The sequence below is a fragment of the Protopterus annectens genome, chromosome 5.part0 (assembly GCF_019279795.1).
Source record: "Protopterus annectens isolate FY-2018-M chromosome 5.part0, PAN1.0, whole genome shotgun sequence".
NCBI lineage: Eukaryota > Metazoa > Chordata > Ceratodontiformes > Protopteridae > Protopterus > Protopterus annectens.
The window spans coordinates 1,966,162,759-1,966,181,548 of NC_056735.1; the positions used below are offsets into that span (position 1 = coordinate 1,966,162,759).

The 18,790-nt window shown below is 41.7% G+C and overlaps 1 protein-coding gene and 1 non-coding gene across 12 annotated transcripts in view; one reads left to right on the plus strand and one right to left on the minus strand.

Annotated features, from left to right (window-relative positions):
- Nucleotides 1–18,790, minus strand: part of LMO7 (LIM domain 7) — a 921,898-nt gene that overhangs the window by 712,198 nt on the left and 190,910 nt on the right. The gene's annotated exons all lie outside the window — the stretch shown is intronic.
- Nucleotides 254–356, plus strand: LOC122802998. The gene has a single exon (XR_006365047.1). It is a non-coding gene; the product is annotated as a U6 spliceosomal RNA (small nuclear RNA).

Below are 18,790 nucleotides of genomic sequence, written 5' to 3' on the forward strand. Positions count from 1 at the left end.
TTCCAACTCAGAGAAGTTGAGGAAGTTATATAGGGCTTACGAGGAGCACAGGTCTCCTTAAGAAAATCCATTGTTGTGCACAATTTAGGCTGTTGTAAGACTTGAATGGTCTGGCCTGATTTTCAGATGCACTGATTTTTTTTTCTGTGCTAAGACAGGTTGCTAGACATGTATGGAAAGGAAGTGCAAACATCTGCTTTGCTTGGTATCTTTAAGATATGACAGCTGGGAATCAACCCTGACGATGAATAGTGTGCTTTGGTAGCACATATACTAACATTGGAATGATGCAGAGAAGATTAGCATGGCCCCTGAGCAATGGCGACTCTCAGACTTGTGAAGTGCCACATATTTTTTATGGTGGATTAGCTATGCAAGTAGGTGTCAGGGTTAGTGTGTGAACATAGCTGAGAATTGCAGGTTTGAATATTAGGTTTTCCAGTTTGTGTTTTGGGTGTTGGGGGTTGACATGGTTAGTGTTTACCTCACAGACCAGAATTATAGGGTTTGATTCTCCCCAAGGGAAAATTGGCTAGGCTTAAAATGGTCCTAAAGAGCAGCTAGCCTATTACTTGTATACACACGAATAGAGTATGTTCCCATATTGTTAATGAGTGTGGCAGAGTGACAACTTACTTTAGGGCAACAGTTTCTGGTAGTGCTGTTCAACAGTTTGCATGGCAGCATTAATAGCCATTTCATGACATACAGCGGTAGCGTTGTTACCTCACAGCAAGAGGTTCTCCCGTTCAATTCTCAGCTTGGCTTGGGAGTGCCTTCTGTGTGGAGTCTGCGTGTTGGGTAGCGTTCGAAAGACATGCGTGCATAAATGGGCGTGCCTTCGTTGAAGGTTGGGCGTCGAGCTGGCACCTCAGCTTTTCGTAAAAATCTACTGCCAGTCATTAGCGGACCAGAGTTCTGCTGTGACGACCCCTTACTGGGAAAAAGCCGAAAGACAAACAACAACATAAGAGCTATTTTAGAATGCAGAGTCACACAAGTTTTTCCTTGTATATTACCATCTCAGAAAAAAGTTGCTGCCTTTACAAGTCAAAAAGATATCTATATGAAACATGAAAGCATTTAACTCTGTCCTGAAGTTTTCTTGGGTGTGAATCTTTCTTTGCAACACAAACTAGACAGCAGCAGTTTAAATAGAAGAAGCAGTTTCAAAAGGGGCAACAACAAAATAGCATGCTTATGCAGCCGATAAGGCAAAATATGAATAGAGACACCACTTAAAGGATAAAGGAGGCATTAGGGGAGTTGTACAGGAACTGAATGAAGCTGTCTGAGGTACAGTATGAGCAGGTTACTTTCAGTGACCTTACCAACCCATGAAGTAGTAGGTTAGATGGTTCAAAGTAGGGCATTTTAGATGTTATGGGAATAGAGCCACAAGTCAGGTAATGGTAAGGGAGAAGTACGAGTCAGGGACAGACCATACTGATGTCTTGAATTTTAACTGTACTCTGGTTTGGGAATGGATGCCATTCATGTCAAAGCAGTACAAACACTAAACATTTGGAGAAGAAGATCTGAGAACAGAAGTACATTTCCAATTATAAAAAAAAAAAAAAAAGACTTGCAGGACTCGACATGTGAGGTATGATTCATGGAGGACTAGATGAAATGTCAGTAGGAACTTCCCACTGTGGGTGAGGGACAAGTACTAAATTCTGTTATAGATTGCTGGAGCAGGCAAGGAATTTCAAAATGCTTTGGGTTAAACAATTACATTTTGGAAGGTAGATGAAGATACAGTAAAACTTTTACAATTTGGGTGTACTGTTTGGACCATAAACCCTTGCCTAGCAACACCCGTATGGAAACTGATCTTCTCTCAGATTACCCATTCTGTCATCTGCTAGCTGTCTAATTACATTTCAGTCCAGTAATTTTGCACAGATGAACTGCCCTGTGTAAAATTTTATATTAATGTTAATCCATATACATATATTTCTTTGTCATGAGTAAAAAAATCTTGAAAAGAGGATGACTTCAGCTGTTCAGGTTTTCTGATACATGCTTGTTTATTCAAGCATCTGAAAAAATGTATTATCTTTCAAATAGTTTTCAAGGGTCATCAGTGCCATCCAATAAAAATTCCTTTGTTGCACTTTGGAACTGTAGACCGTTTCACTAAAGAAATGCTGGTCATTAAGCTGGGCTTGACATTTAGTCATGAAGTTGCCTAATTTTATTTTGTTGCTCATCTGGAAGTGCTGTCTGCCTTTAAAGGGTATAGGCCACACAAAGTCTACAGTTATTTCCTGCATCATGACTGAGTCATAAGGTCTTTTTTTTATGGGTAAAAACTTTGATACTTTAGTAAGGACACCGGTTGTTGCATAAACTAAAGACAGTGATGTATTTTTTGTTCCAATATTGGATTCATTAAATAATAAATTCTGACCAGCTAGTGGTTCACTAGTAGTCATCACTTGATTTTAACACTACATTAAGAAAAGAAAAAAACAAAAAAAAACAAAAGTGTATCAGGGATGAGAAAAATCTGGTATTTCCCTCATGGCAGTAAATGGTTCCATGTATTGGTACAAGACTGACAAAGTACCTGTTAAGGAACTGGATAGAAGGGGATCAAGGAAAATTGGACTTCTGAGTTACAATACTAGCCCCACACTACAGTACACCAGTAAAAGGCAGGCTGGCAATGCCCATCTTGAAGTTGAGCATAATGCTGGAATACAGGTAAGTGTTCATCAGTGCATTTGACAACATGGTGACTGAAGTACTGCAGCTGCACACAAACAATGTTTTTCTATGCATACAAGCGGACATGGATGCAGTAACAGTAACTAAAACATTCTAAGGTGGGACAGCATGACACACACAGACCAATGACATGTTTGTGCCTAAGGAAGCATATGTTGCACCATGTCATGTGATCATGAATTGCAGGCAAAGGTCTGAGCAATACTTTGCACCAGGCAATAAGATACTTAGTAAGGGACTAGGTTAAAATGGTAAAAAGTACAAGGGCACAACTTTATTTAAATGCTTGGAAAATTGGGGAACATTTACTGTTTGTGTGACATTGTGTTGAGGCACATTAAATATGAAGCTTTTGTTGTCACTCGGAGGAAGTCCAATGTCCTAGAATGTTCATCTCTGGTACCCAGTATGGCATATTGTTGATGCTCTTTTAATAGGTATTCCTCCTGACAAGTATATGTGGGCATCCCTGGAGGATGGTTTCCTTGCAGACTTTTACAGTGCTTTCTTCATGTTGGACAGCTGCAAGTAATTTATTCAGAATAGCCAGATAAGCTAGCAGTCCACAGACACCCCTCTGTCATGTTTTGTCCGTGGTTTCTGTAATAATGCTGGACAAGGACATGGAAAGTTGGTGGTAGGCTTGTGATGCTGTTTCCTCACATTTTTTATTGGGGCACCCACAGATGTAGTGATTGTTGAACTAGACCACATCCTGAGAGCATTCAAAGTATCTTGCAATTTCTGGAATGTTGGAAGGAAGTCCTCCACCTTGAGAAATGCCAGGGCTCTTAGCATCCTCCGAACTGTAAATCTGTACCCTACTGGTATGCTAAATGGTAGTTGGCACCACAGTATTTGGGCAAAATGGAATAGGCATCTCTTCGGGATAGCTGCTGGAAAGTTGTATCAGACTGGCTGATTTCAAGCTGGAGGCTATCATGCAATGCATACTCATATTTCAGAGGTCCAGGATTATGTTCTGCAGGACTGCTTAGGAAGTCAGACAACTTTGTCATTAGATTGTAGACAGGAAGCACCACCCACCAGTTAATGGTAGTGATTTTGAAACCATGTGTACAGCTTCCCTTGCATCATCCTCTATTTGAGTTTGATTCACCCAGATCCAGTACATTCATGGAAGTAATTGCCATTACAAATGTCCCCATTTCTGCCAGCAGATATGTCTGCACAAGGACGTAGCCACTTCTAAGTGGATATAGCTTCTGTGCACCTTCCATCACTGATACTGGTGTTAACATATGTTCCTTGCTCCTGTCATTGAATCTTCGCAGTTGTGCATTTGAGGCTTTTTTTGCTAGGTTTTGTCAGGTACCATCTGTCTGCCTTATGCAGAAAGCCCCGTGGCATCTGTGCTGACATATCCCTAGATGTCGCATTCCTGTCTTTGACATCTGGTATTGTCATGAGCCCTGCAAATCTGTGGTATGCTGGTTATCCTGCTGTGTGCAGCTTGTCTTGCCTTGCTAAGCATGAGTTGTTGCCTTTCCAGTACATGACTTGCACTGTGGATGCAAACCCACCCAATGCTTCATGTCATTTCATTCCCTTTTGAGGTAATGTGCATCATGAGACCAGTTAGCATAATGGTTAAGGTCTTTGTCTCCCATGCACAAGGTAGAAGGTTAGAGTCTGACCTCTGACCAATGCCTTTTTGGTATTTACACATTCTCCCTGTCTCCATGGGGTTTCTCTCCCATCCGAAAAACCTGCTGTGTCTTTCCATCTCAAACTCACCAATGAATGCAGCTGTGGGCAGCAGCACAGACTCTACATGGTGCCCTATATGGGGAAGAGTTGTACAGATCAACCGCTATGGGCATCTACTGTGGTGCGCAGTGTCCTCAAGATAGGAGAACACAGATCACAAACTGTGTGCTATGGCAGGGCTAGCCACTCGGTGGTATAAAATATGGCTCTAGGTGATTTGATCATGTTGACTAATGTTGCCAAAATGGGCATGCATAGTTACCAGTGATAAGTGGGTTGAGGACCTGACCTACGCCAGGGACACTTGCTAATGGTGGGAAGGGTATATGTACCCCTTATTGGCCAGTGTTTGCCTGCCATAAAGCCCAGCAGCCCTGGGTCAATCAGACCCTGGCTGGCTAGTGTCTAGTTGCCCAGCCTGGCTTATCTGGGGCTAGCCCTGTTGAGCGAAAGCTGGATGTAAAACCAACCTGTCAAACATGAACTGAGAATTGCTACCCTTTAATTGTAGGTTCTCTCACAGGATGCAGTTTGGAAGTGGATGACATGATATGGAGGAGGCTGGACATCCTATGTATCCAAGAGATGAGATGGAAGGGACAGTGCAGCAAAGCCACTTGGCTTGTGATCCAGCCTCTAATACTCAGGAGAGGGACCTGCTAGAAATGGTGTATGAATTGCGGTGAGAGGCTTCAGAAGGCTGTGAGAGATATCATCAGAATTAATGACAGACTCATGGCAATCAGACTCCAGTGTCATGATAGGGCAGTACTCTTAATCTCAGCCTATGTCCTATAACAAGGTGTGATAGTGAAGAAGAGAGTCCATTCAGACAGTAGTTGTAGGACCTACTAGATAAAGCAGGCCAACATGAATTGGTGTTGATAATGGATGACTTGAATGCACATATCAGAGCAGACAGAACAGATTGAGGACTGCCTGGGTCCACATGGGTGGGGCAACAGGAATAAAGTAGCAGAAGCCATTATAGACTTGTGTGGCAAATGGTTTGATAATAGCTGACACATGGTTCAGAAAGAGTCACAAGATAAACATACAAGAGTAGTCAACATGCAACTCTGGTAGACTTCCTACTAGTAAGGAAAAGCACTGGGTTAGAATCCATGATTGCAAAGTCATCCCCAGTGAAACAGTTGACCCACAACATAAACCACTAGTTGCCACAATGAGGTGCAAGCAGTGGTCAGAGAAGGCTTTAAGGTCAACCGAGACTGGACTGAACCAGGAAGTTGACTGGAGAGAAAGTATAACAGTTCAAAGAATTACTCAGGGCTCTAGCACCTCGAGAAGAGGAGGAAATGGGTGGAGCTAAGAATGGCAGCACCTGAAAACAGCATGTGTTAGAATTACAGAAAAAATATGTGGCCGAGCCAGGTATGGAAATAAGGTACATAAGGAAAGCTGGTGTTGGAATGCGGAAGTCGTCAAAAGAAAGGAGTGCAGAAAGAAGTGGGAGATAGAAAAAAAATGACCAGGCTAGGAAGGACTACTGGTTGGCTAAGAAAGAAGTTGCAATAGCAAAGAATAGGGCATCAGAAGCACTCTACCAGCTTCTGGAAAGTGTCTCAGTAAGTGGTACAAAGAAATTACATCAGGTTGCAAGGCAAAGACAGAAAGAAGATAGTCAGACCCCCTGCCACTGGGAACCCTTCTGTGAGGCTGAACACTGTTCATACTTGAGTCATTGGGTCCTTGTACATAAACTGCACTTGTTCTGCCAATGTTTCTGGGACTTCAAACCACCTCAGTACTGCCCAGAACAGCTTTCTTGGGACCTTGTCATATGCTTTCTCCATGTCCAGGAATGCAGAGTTGGACTACTCTGCATATTCATTTATCAGTCGCCCTCTACAGAGCTTTCATACAATGTGTTAGGAGTTTGAAGCCTCTGTATTACCCAGAGTTGTGGATGTCCCCTTTGCTCTTGTACACTGTCATGATTATGCTTATTCTTCAGTCATCTGGGATAGACCTTTCTCTCCACACTGAGTACCACGTCAGGAGCCATTTCTCCCCTATCTCACCCAGCATCATTATCATATCTGCTGTGACCTCATCTGAGCCTGCTGCTTTACCTGACTTCATCTTCCTTAGTGCTGTTCTTACTTCTTCTAAGGTGGGTTCCTCTTCTCTCATCCTAGGCTGTTTCTGGGGCATTTAAGCTTCTGTGGGGTTTTCTTCATTCAGAAGCTGCTGGAAATACTCCTTCCATCTGCATTTGATCTCCTGTAGACTGGTGAGCGGGTTGTTGCTGTATCCCTTTTGAAGGGGGTCTGATTATTTTCTTTATCTTTCTGTCTTTGCCTTGCAACCTGATGTAGTTTCTTTGTGCTCCTTTCTGAGTCACTTTCCAGAAGCTGGTAGAGTGCCTCTGATGCCCTAATTTTTGCTATTGCAACTTCTTTCTTAGCCAACCAGTAGTCCTTCCTAGCCTGGTCAGTCTTTTCTATCTCCCACATCTTCCTGCACTTCTTTCTTTTGATGACTTCCTGGACTTCTGCATTCCACCATCAGCTTTCCTTATTTCCATACCTAGCTTGGCCACATATCTTTTCTGTAGTCCTAATACATGCTGTTTTTAGGTGCCTTCACTCTTCAACTCCACCTATTTCCTCCTCTTCTTGGGGTGCTAGAACCCTGAGTAATTCCTTGAACTACTGTACTTTCTCTCCAGTCATCTTCCAGGTCTTCAGCGTGGTCTCTGACCTTAGAGCCTTCTCTGACCACTACTTGCAGCTGATTGTGGCAACTAATGGTTTATGCTGTGGCTAATTGTTTATGCTGTATGCTGTACCTCTGTAGGTACTTGTATATTTTGGAAGGAGATGCAGTGACTTCTTGCTTTCTACCACCCACTAGGACTGGACATCATGTAGATGTTGCTTCCCTCCAGGGTACTCCTATATTCCTTAATGAAGTCAGATCCCAGAGCTTAGTACAATGTGTCAATTTATTTTAACCCATGGTGTAGTGTACTGTAACCTCCCTAGTACAGTAGCCAGGTAACACCTCAGAGCAGGTTACTCTGTTAATCTAGGTTTCTGTTCAAGTTTTAGACTCTTGTATTTGTTTCAGAACCATGTAGTTTTTTGATCATTTACCATAACCTACAGTTGCCTTACCTGTGCAGCTGCTCCTATATTCTGTCCATGTCAATCTGGGCAACAGCCAGGCACTACAATTCTTAGGAAGCTGGAAATAAAGGAGGAAGGAAACCAACAGTGAAATCCCCATTAGGAGTTGCTGTGTTTACCTGTTAGGATTTTTACTACACTCGTGTTACTAGTGTGCAGAGATGCCTCATGCTGTCTAATATCCACTCTTGGTAACCCCCCCAAAAAAAAAAAAAAAATCAAAAAAAGTTAAGAATTGTGGAGAGGGAGCCACACAACTATGCAGGTAAAAGCTGCACTCTTTAAAGCCAAAAACACTGCTTCCATGGGACCAGACAACTTCCCATGCTGCGTTTTACACAAACTTCAAAACGAACTGGTTCCCCACCTAAGCACCATGTTCAATCATAGCCTCATGTCAGCCTTTGTGCCCACTGAAAGGCGCACAGCAGCGGTTATCCCACTCCACAAAGGGGGAGCCGCCACTGATCCCGGGAACTATCGGCCTGTTATCCTGATGAGCCTGGTCTGTAAGGCCATGGAATGTATCATCATGGAACTCCTAAACAAAGATTGGTAACTTCCAAACTCTGGATGCCACCCAGTTCAGGTTTGTGAAAGGCAGATCATGCCTCCTGAACCTGATCAACTTCTTTGAGGCAATCACCAAAGCCACAGAGGAGGGTAAGGTAGTTCACACAGTCTATCTTGACCTCGCTAAGGCTTTCAACACCTTCCCCCATTCTGGAATTATAGCTGAACTCACTAAACTAGGTATAAATCCCTACGTCACAAGATGGGTTGCCAACTGGTTCACTGACAAAACTCACACTGTAAAAGTTCTAGACTCCAAATCTGACTTCAAACCAGTGACAAGTGGAGTACCACATTGTTCAGTCCTGGGACCTCACCTGTTTGTTATCTACTTCTCTGAAGTACAGGCTAACACAAAAGGACTTTGGCTACCAAAGTTCTCAGATGACTGCAAACTAGGAGCCATAGTAGAGTTCCCAAATGATGTGGACATCCTACAGAAGGGCCTCACTGATGTCTGGTGTCAGAGCCGTGGCCTCAAGCTCAATGCCAAAAAGTGCATTTTCATCCCCTTTGTAAAAACTCTGTACCCATGAACTATCACATAGGCAGCAGTCTACTTAATGTGTGATAAGAGACCTTGGGACCCAGGTGGACAGTAGTCTGTCCTTTGATAATAACATCGCCACAGTAGTCAGGAAATCCTTCTACATGGCACAAACCATCAGAAAATGGTTCTCATCCAGGAAAAAAGAGGTCCTTGTCCCCCTCTAATCGACTCTCATTACACTAATAGAGTACAAATCCCCTTTTGGAATGTACCTCACAAGACATCTGCAGCAGCTGAAAAGGCCACAGAAGTACCTCACACAGGATTACTGGCCTCAAACAGATGCCCTACACTGACAGTCTCAAAAAATCTCCAGCTTTACTCTGTAGCATATTGCCTACTCCAAGGTGATCTCTGCCTAATATATAAAGCTATGTCAAACCCAGAGCTGTTGGACATGCAACACCTAAAGAAATCCCAATCCCGTGAGGTGCAAGCTCTAGCAACCTAAACCTTGTCACCACAATCAAAAGGACATGCTGGAGGGTTAGATTCCTGTCCCAGAGACTTCCCATACTCTAGAACAAGCTACCCATCTATGTCAAGCAAGGTTCCTCATTAGAAAAATCTGGATGAGTGGATGGAAATAGGAAATACACCCCAGGGATCACTTCTGTGGCTTTGCTCAACAGGGGCACAGGAAAATAACTTTCTTGGGTGGCATAAGCCAGGGAACTTTGTTGGCTAGGCTTACTTAAGCCCTTGGGCTGATAGCCTAATACCTACCTATGAACCTATGGGTGGCATAAAGATAAAATCCCTGAGCCCAGTTGACTCTGGTTCATTTAATGGCTTGTGTGGCAGAGTGACAGGGAGGGATGGGCATGGCTATCTGGGGGAAAGGAGTTCTCATCTCAGAGTTCCCTGAAGGCACTAGTGGTTCATTACCAGGGAAGTGACTCTGGAATGATTTCTGGAATGAATATTGGAATGATTTCTGGAATGAATATTTGGGAGGGACAAGTGAGTAGGTTATAACATAAACCCCCCTCCCCTTTGCTGAAACAGTTGCTGGTGAGACCCCCCAGGATGCCCCTAAGTTCCATACTAGGCCCTAGCCTGGATTCTGTGTTAAGGGGATGAAAAGTTAGGGGTTGGTAGTACCAGGTGGGTGATAGGGAAGTGGGGTAAGAGACTAGAAAGTATTATGCAAGGGGAGGGTAGAAACAAAATGGAATTGTGAAGAGGTGAAGCAAGGTTTCCACCACTATATATATATATATATATATATATATATCAATCATCCCATTGTTTTTGTGAATTACTTTGTGTCTCTTCCCAGTCCTTTCTACCCTCCTCTGATTGTTATAGTTATCATGCAATATTTTATGTGCTCTACTAATTCCTTTTTTCATGGTAGCTTCTGTTCTAGTCTACTAAAAACTCTCAGTGCTGGTCTTTCATTTAGGACTCCCCCTATTTGTTTCTCTTTGCCTGTACTCTGATATCAGTCCTGATAGCGAAGACAATCTCTCACCTGCAGTCCAAATAAATTCTTGGCATCTTCCCATTCTGTCATCTTTCCCTCTCAAGTTATTCGCTCTCAGTGCCTTGGTTCCTTTGCCAACTTTCTCCAATAAATTCCAGCCCCCTCCTGCCTATTGTCTATATCCCTAATTGCAGTCATTCTTATCAGCAGAATTTCCTTTCTCCATTTTCATGTTGTTTTAGTTCTTAGCATCATTTCTGCTACTTTATAGATTCTGTATGATTATTGTTCTCCTTAATGGTCTGCATCCAAAATCCCATACTCTCAAAATGTTCCACAAGACTGTAATGTCTCTTTCTGGTCTTGCCAGGTATAAAATATCATCTGCAAATAGAGCCAGCTTTTCTTGACTACCATACCCATTATATCCTTGAATTTTTTTCCCTTATTTTCTTTGCCAATAGTTCTAAATATAATGCAAACAATGAAGGAGAAAGAGGACACCCTGCCTGGTTTCTCTACAAAAATTATCAGGAGAACCTCATCCACTTTTCATTTTTGCCTCCAGTCTCTCATATATCCTCCTGATCAACCTTATTTTTTCAAGAAATGCAAATGCTTCCATTGCCCTGCTCATAAAGTCCCAGCTTACTGTGCCAAATGCCTTCTCTGCATCAAGACCTACCAACAACAATGGTATTTTCTTACATTCTGCTTCCCTCTGGATTGTCAGTGTTTCATTTAATGTCAAATATTTGCCTCTCCTCCACAAAACTACACTGATCCATGTCCATCAATTTTGGTGTTACATTTGCTATTCTTATAGCCGTTATAGGCATCAACATTATCATTATAGTTTAGTATTGAAATGGGCCTGTATGATGCTGGATCTGATGGATTTTTACCCTCTTTAGGTGTTACAGCTACCACTGCTTTCTTCCAGGATGTTGGTGCTTCCCCTCCTGTTAAAATACTGTTAAACAAAACCTTGAAGATCTTTATCATTTTTTTTCCCTCCTAGCTTCCAAATGTCCACAAGAAATGCCATCTATTCCTGGGGACTTTCCTGTAGATTGGTTATACATCACAATTTTTACCTCCTCTCCTCTCATCTTAACAGTTAATAATCCTGCCTCCTCTACCTCTAACCTTGGGATATTTAATTCTTCCGTAAGTATTTCCATTGTATCTTTTTTTTGATTTCCATATTTCTCTGTTTAAACAGACTTTCATAGAATTTCTGAAATTTGTAATACCTCTATGAGATCTCCTGTTACCTTGCTTTATTAATAGGGTCCCTAAGCTTGGTGACAGCCCTTTCTATTTTCTGTTGCCTGAGTCATGTTAAAAGTATTTGTGCTGTAGTGTTATCACAAACAGTTGCTTAATAGCAATCTTCCTAAATTTGTGTATATTATCAAGGTGAATTCTTATTTTCTGCTTAGCAGTCTGCAGTTGATCCTTAGACTGTGGTGGTGCTGCGGTAGCGTTCTCGCCTCACAGTAAGACGTCCTGTTTGATTCTCTGCTAGAGCGTCTTCTGTGTGGAGACGTGCGTGAATGGGCGTACCTTTGTTGAAGGTTGTGTGTCGGGGCCGGTAACTCTGCACGGGACCGGAGTTCTGCTGTGGTGACCCCTAACCAGGAAAAGCCGAAATATACAAGTCTGCAGTTGATCCTTATTTTCTGTAAGATTCCTCCTATTCTGCAATACTTTAACATTTGTCAGTCCCTCTAAATTATTCTGGTTACTTCGCTTAACCATAACTCTCTCTTATTTCACCTCTGTCTGTATTTTCAGAAGTAATTTCTGTCCCCTCCTATAGCTCCTGAATTATCTTAATTACCCATTCCTTAAATTTCTCTTTTTTTCAACAGGTGGGAAAATGCCAGTGTCTGATTTTTATTTCATTACCCTATATTTTTATTTTGCTTATTATTGGTGCATGATCTTAAATAGTTATTGGGTGTGTACCAAGACTTTCTATTAAATGCACATATTCTTGTGAAATTTCTGTCTAGCCTAGCCCAGTTTTGATAGTTTGGGGAGTAAGATGTGTATTCACTCTGAACTCCTATCTTCCATGCCAAATATTTTTAAAAATTTCTTCACTAACCTACCCTCCTTTGTGGCTCCCCAGAGACATCTTCACTGCTGCAAATCAAATTCCAGTCCCCACCTATAAGTATTGGTCCTTGCCGAAAAGTGATAATTTCTCACAGAATTTTCTTAAGCTCCATTATATAATTTCTAGTGTAATATAAATACATGACAGTGTAATCCTCCTCACTTACCAGTAGCCCCTTCGCACTACAATCTGCTGTTATATTTTTATCCTCTTCTATCACTATTGGAGCTCCTCTTGCAATTAGTACTTCTCTTTTCCTTTGTCCTAGATATTTTGCTGAATAACCATCCTGAAAACCTTTCTTTATCAAATTCACATGTTCAGTTTTCTAAGTTTGTCTCCTGTAACAGAGATATTTGCACTGTGCTTTAATACAGTTCATTATTCTTTTTTGTATTTATCTGTGAGACCATTGACATTTAAAGAAATCACAGAAAGTATCATTGTATTAAAAAGTTATTATTCCCACTTTTTATGCAATGACACCTTTTTTGTTAAATGTTTAGTTCCAGCTTTTGTGTTACATGCATACACTGGCAGGCTGAACTTTTGTATATAGTTTCTTGTCGTATCCATTTGAGCCTATGTCACATCTTGCACGTCATCTGGTTCTATTGAAAGCACTAAAAAAGCACTAAAACCTATTATTTCATACTACCACACAAAACTGTATATATCTTCAAATATTGAAGTTTTACCCTCCTGATAGGAACAAATGGCAGCCACACTGAGACTTGGGTTAACCTAAAAGAAAGGTTATTCATGCTAAGACGTTTGGTGCACCCTGTTTCTACTAAGTGCTAACTGATTTTGTCTAGTCTTTATAGCTCTCCCAGCGTGGAACACCCTTGAATTATTTCAGAGAACATGATGATCTAGCCAGTTTCTCCTCTTTTTTTCCCCAGCCAATCACTCCCCACCAGACTGTAACCAATTTCTCTCTATCAGATTGACTCCATTGAGATGAGAACCAGACAACCAATTTCTCATTATCAGATTGTCCTCAGAGACATAACTAGATAGTCAATTTCTTTTTATCAGATTATTTCCATGAGCACAACAGAATTGCTACTGAGCATACATTTTTTCTAGAAAAAAGTCTGATATTCAGTATTTTCATTTACTTGCAATCTCTTAAAACTTGTTACTGAATATATCCAAGGTACTTAATGTAATAATTCCCCCAGGCATGAATAAGCAAAAGCACATTAATTTTTTTCTTTTGTTATGCTCTTTTAACCAAGCTTTTTTTTATATTGCCATGCCTACATTTCTTAAAACTGAACAAGAAGAAAGAGAGAAGGGAGGAGGAAAGGAAGAACAGCAGCACCTATTTACAATCCCCATTATACTTGAGAATAACTGAGAAATTTACTTTATAGCATGTAAAGAAAACCATACACCACAAACATAATATTGAGAGAAAAATGTTTTCTTAGTGAACTTTCTCCCTTTATTCAAAGCATTCTTCCGAACATTAATGACACAAAGTACAGCATGTGCTTTAGAGTCCCCAAAATTCCAACAGATTCTGAAAAAGTCCAATATTTCCAGATTTCCTTGCTCTGTCATTTCTCACAAACCTAATTATTGAATTGCAATCCCACATTGTTACTGGTTTTATTACTGTTCATCTCCATATCCCAGATCCTGTCTCTCTCATTTCCAATGCACTCTTGATTCTTCTAGTCAACTCTGATGGGTTCCTTCCATCTCTGCAACATTTAGAGTTGAAACAGTGAAAAAGCTTTCACAGGTAGTCTCTCTATGGTCTTTATTGCCAGCAGAACAAGAAGCAGAATCTCCTGTTTCACAGCTCACTTTTTGTTGGACAAATTGTATTTTCTCCTTAGCACTCACTTCATCAAAAAATGATTTTGTCCTTACAATGAAGAATATCTTGAAGACAGCTGGGTACAGCAGTTTGAATCTTACACCTGTGTCTTGACATTCCTTGAATTGTGGAATGAATTTTCTCCTCTTCTGCCTGGTGTACAATGAGTAATCATTCTCCACAAACACACATCTGTATTTTGTCGTCCTACCAACGTTTTGTCAGAATCAACTTCTCCTGCTGGTAGGTTTGCATCTTTACTATTAAAGGTCTAGGTCACTTTCTCATAGCCAGGTTTGGAGCATATACACAATGTGCCATTTCAACTAACGAGTCCTGCTGTGGGATACCAGTCCAGTTGCTTGGCTGTGCTTTCATAAAATTAGTAGTCTGTTCCTTCCAGCTTCTCTGGTATAGCTGAAAATCTCAGGTTTTCCCTATGTGCACTGTCCTCTAATTCTATTTTTTTTTTTTAAATCTTTTCCCGAGTAGTCTTGCATTCAGCCAGCTATTTCATTTCAGACTCTGATTTATGCAGTTTTATTACCTTATCTGAGTATCTGTTGAAAGTGTCTTCCATTTTTCCAGCCTATGGTTTGTGCTGAAACACTCCATCAGTGTTTGTCTTGTATCTTCCTGTAGGTTACTGAAAGTCGTGTCTGGAGGTTGCATTACTTTTTGCTGAACAGCTGCAGAACTTTCACTAGTCAGTGTTTCTTCCTCACTTTTTGTAGCTGATTTTTTTCTAGGTGCTCTTTCTTTTTTCCCTGGCATCCAGGCAGTATACATACTAGCCAGTTACTGAAATGCATCCATAAGCACAAAAGTCTACTGGCCTTCTCTGCTGAGTTTTTGATTTCACACTGGGAGAGCTAGAGTTAAGCTGTTAGTCAATGTGCAGCCATCTTGAAAGTTATATACAAGATGTTTCTTATTGACGTAATGAGAGCTTAGTGCACAGATATTCTGGTCATCGGTTTTAAAAGCATTTTTTTTATTTTTGCACATGTCTAATTAGCCCCCAGGTAGAAAATAAACAGTGGCAGACTGTGACAGCAAATACCCTTTGAAACTCTGGATTTACTAACCCATATTTAAGAGGCCATATTTCATCTTCCAGAAAGAATTTGGAGGTGGGGTAGAAAAAAATCAGGGACTGAAAAAAGACATTCATATTACTGTGTATTTTGCTCCTTTGGAAGAGGGTACACTACCTTTGACTGTGAAGGAATCAAGTAAATGTAATGGCCATATTGCTGTTTTAAAGATATTGCTTCCTCCACATATCAGTAATCAGCTGCCCCCAACATGATACCCATATACTGTGCACTTCTAATTTTTCACTGGAAAGAGAACATAAAACATAACAGCCATAGTACCATATCTCAGCTTGCTGATGTTAATACTCACACACTGATCCCCCCAGCAAGCCATACTGTTTAGTCAACACTGATGATATAATGACTCTGTGCTTTCATGTTCAGCATGCTTTCTAATTCCATTCCCCAAAATAAGACACCTTCCTTGTACACATCTGATGACTGGTTGCAAGCATTATAAAAGAAACAGTAACCACAGCAATTTATTTCAGCCTTTTGCTGTTAAACTCTCTTGCCCCTAAACTAGGCATATCAGCCATTGTTTTGAATGAATTGTGTAATTGCATTTTGCTTTAATTACACAGCCTGTCCAAAAAAAAAAGCCAGCCATTTCTGGTAATCTCTCTCATCTCTAATTGCCAGAAGTGGTGAAATGGCCACAGTAGTATATTTCCAGTTGCTTCTGTGGTGTACCCAATCCACCACTAAAATTGTTTTTATAAATTTTATAAAACAGTGCAATCCACCACTAAAAGTTTTATACATTTTATAAAACAGTGCAAGTGTATAGTGCTGTGGACAGTTTTTAGTGCACACAGATCTTCCTCTTTGCATGCAGTATAAGAAATGAAATAAAATGGTCACAGCAAATATGGTTCAATTTGGACCTTTCAGGCACTATGCTTTGTACCCCTCCACCGACCAAGTCACAGCAATAATCACTTCATTGTGATCATGCTACATTTGTCTTCATCTCATGACTGACCACCAACAAATAATCAAGTGAAGGGAAAGTCACAGCATTGTATTTCAGGATGTTCTTCGTGTTTCACTGTTGTAGTCATCACATTTGGGTTATCCCTGCCAGGGAAGCCCTCGGCCGGCCTGAGTACCAGAGACTTTATTTCTGCATTGGTTGCTGTAACTTTGACGTCAGGTTGTCAGTGGTATAAAGGAAGGCAGCTGACACCATTACATCAGTCTTTCTTGTCATGGAGCCCAAAGCAGAAGCAGTTCACACGAGTGCCAGTTGGCCACTACCCGAGTTTTGTTTCCAGATTGAAGTTGAAGTCATCGAAAGCCAAGTTCCCCATTGGGGATCCTTTTTTCTTGCACTAACCAATGTCAGAAAAAGTTAATTGTCTCACCTGTGAAAAGAAAGTACTACTCCGGGACTTCCACTCGTACTGCGTCACTTGTCTAGGCCCAGACCACGACGTCCCTCGTTGTTGGTTCTGTGCTTTAACGCCAGAACTATTCATCGTTGGGCCCTTATTGTAGCCAGATATTTCCAATTACAGTCCTAGAATTCTGATATGGCTTCCGTAAGCCATCCAACAGCAGATCTTCCAAAAAAACGTAAAGTTAGACATAGACGGACCGCACAGAACCAGACCACCTGATGATGCTACCACCACGTTGCCAAAGTGGTTAGAAAGACCTTCTATATAGCCCACCTTATCGCAAAAGGGTTCACATCTAGATCGAGAGGTCATTGTGCCCCTCTACTCATCACTCATCAGGCCCATAATTGAATACAATACCCCATTTGGGATGTACCTTACCCGACACCTGCAGCAACTGGAAAGACCCCAAAAGTACCTCACGAAGAGGATCAAGGGATTCAAACAGATGCCCTATGCAGTTAGGCTAAAGAAACTCCAGCTCTACTTAGTTACTTACCGCCTACTCAGAGGTGATCTGTGCCTGACGTATAAAGCCATGTCCAACCTGGAATTAATGGACATGCTCCACCTCAGGAAATCCAAATCCCTTAGAGCTACACGCTCCAGGGACTTAAACCTCAGCACAGAAATAAATAGGACATGCTAGAGGGACAGATTCATATCCCAGAGGCTCCCATCACTCTGGAACAAAATCCCAATCCATGTTAGGCAGAGCCCCTCAATGACCCTTTTCAAGAGAAATCTTGACGAGTGGATGGGAGATCGTAGGTTTACCCCTGGGATCTCTTCTGTGTCTCTACTAGACAGATGCACAGTAAACTAACCTTAAAAGGGCTATCTTCTGTGACCTACTATACAGAGGCACAGTCAACTAATCTAAAAGGGTGGCAAAAGCCAAGCCAAACACACTCTGGTTAGGCTTATAAATGCCCTAGGGCAGATAGCCTAGTATCAGCCTATGAACCAAGCTGGTCATCAGTCCTCTGGAATTCAGTGAGGTGCTTTCACAGCCCCTGATGCCTGCTTCAGTTTGCAGGCCACTACCGAGACCCTTTTGAAGTCCAGAATGCCACAGAACTCACCTCCTTTTAAGGATCCTGCGGTCATCTCTATGCAGGCACTGGCTTCCAAGGAAGTCCTTCACAACACCAAATCCAGACACAAACCAATGCCTTCTTTCATGGCTACCATTCTTTCTAAAACAAAGTTCCTCAGGCCCAGGGGTCGAACCACCCCCAAGAAACCGACTACCAGCCATTCTCTGGTGCCTGCTCCATTGCCTTAGTCACAAATGCTTAAAATGGCAGAGGACCTTATCATGCAGCCACACACAAAAAAAAAAATCGGTCTCCAGTAGCTTTGTCTGAACAAGAGTCAGATGAATCCAATGCATTTGACTATGAAGACATGCAGTCCCTCTCTACGTGTGAGGAGACATGCAGTCCCTCTCTACATATGAGGAGTCTGATGCAGAGGAATCTATTCCTTCAGCCTCTCCTCCTAAGGATTTTTCCTTTGGGGATACCCTACATACTTTAAGGGAGCATTTCAAATGGGAGAGTCAAGACTACCCACATTCTAAAAAAAGAGACTCAGAGTTCCTCGACCTTCCACAGCACAGGCCCTTAGCCATCCCCCCAGTCCTAGATGTGGTGGATGATGTCTTCTTTGAATACAGCTCGACTCCAGATGCCCTCCCTCCTGCTCCCAAAAAAAACAGACAGGGACTACAGAGTCCCTGACTCTCTCAAATATCTTCTTAAAAACCCAACAGTGGACCCTGAGGTCATTATTCAAGGCCCAAAAGGGGTTAAAGCTACTTCAGCTAAGAATCCCACCCCCTCAGTCAGGGATTCCAGAACACTGGACAGATGGGGTAAAAAAGTATACACCTCAGCTACTCTTGCTATCAGGGCACTAAATTGTCAGTTCCATATGGTTAAATATCAGCAAACATACCTTGGAACTCCTTAAACAAAAAATTTCCTCCTTTCCTGCATGGGCAGAATCTAAAGATTTACAGGAGTTAATGCACTATGCTGGTTAAGTAACTAAACACACTTTGCACTGTGGTTTTGATGCCTTAGAAGCATCTTGCAGGGCAGCAGTCACTGGATCTGTCATTAGAAGACATGCATGGCTTAAGGA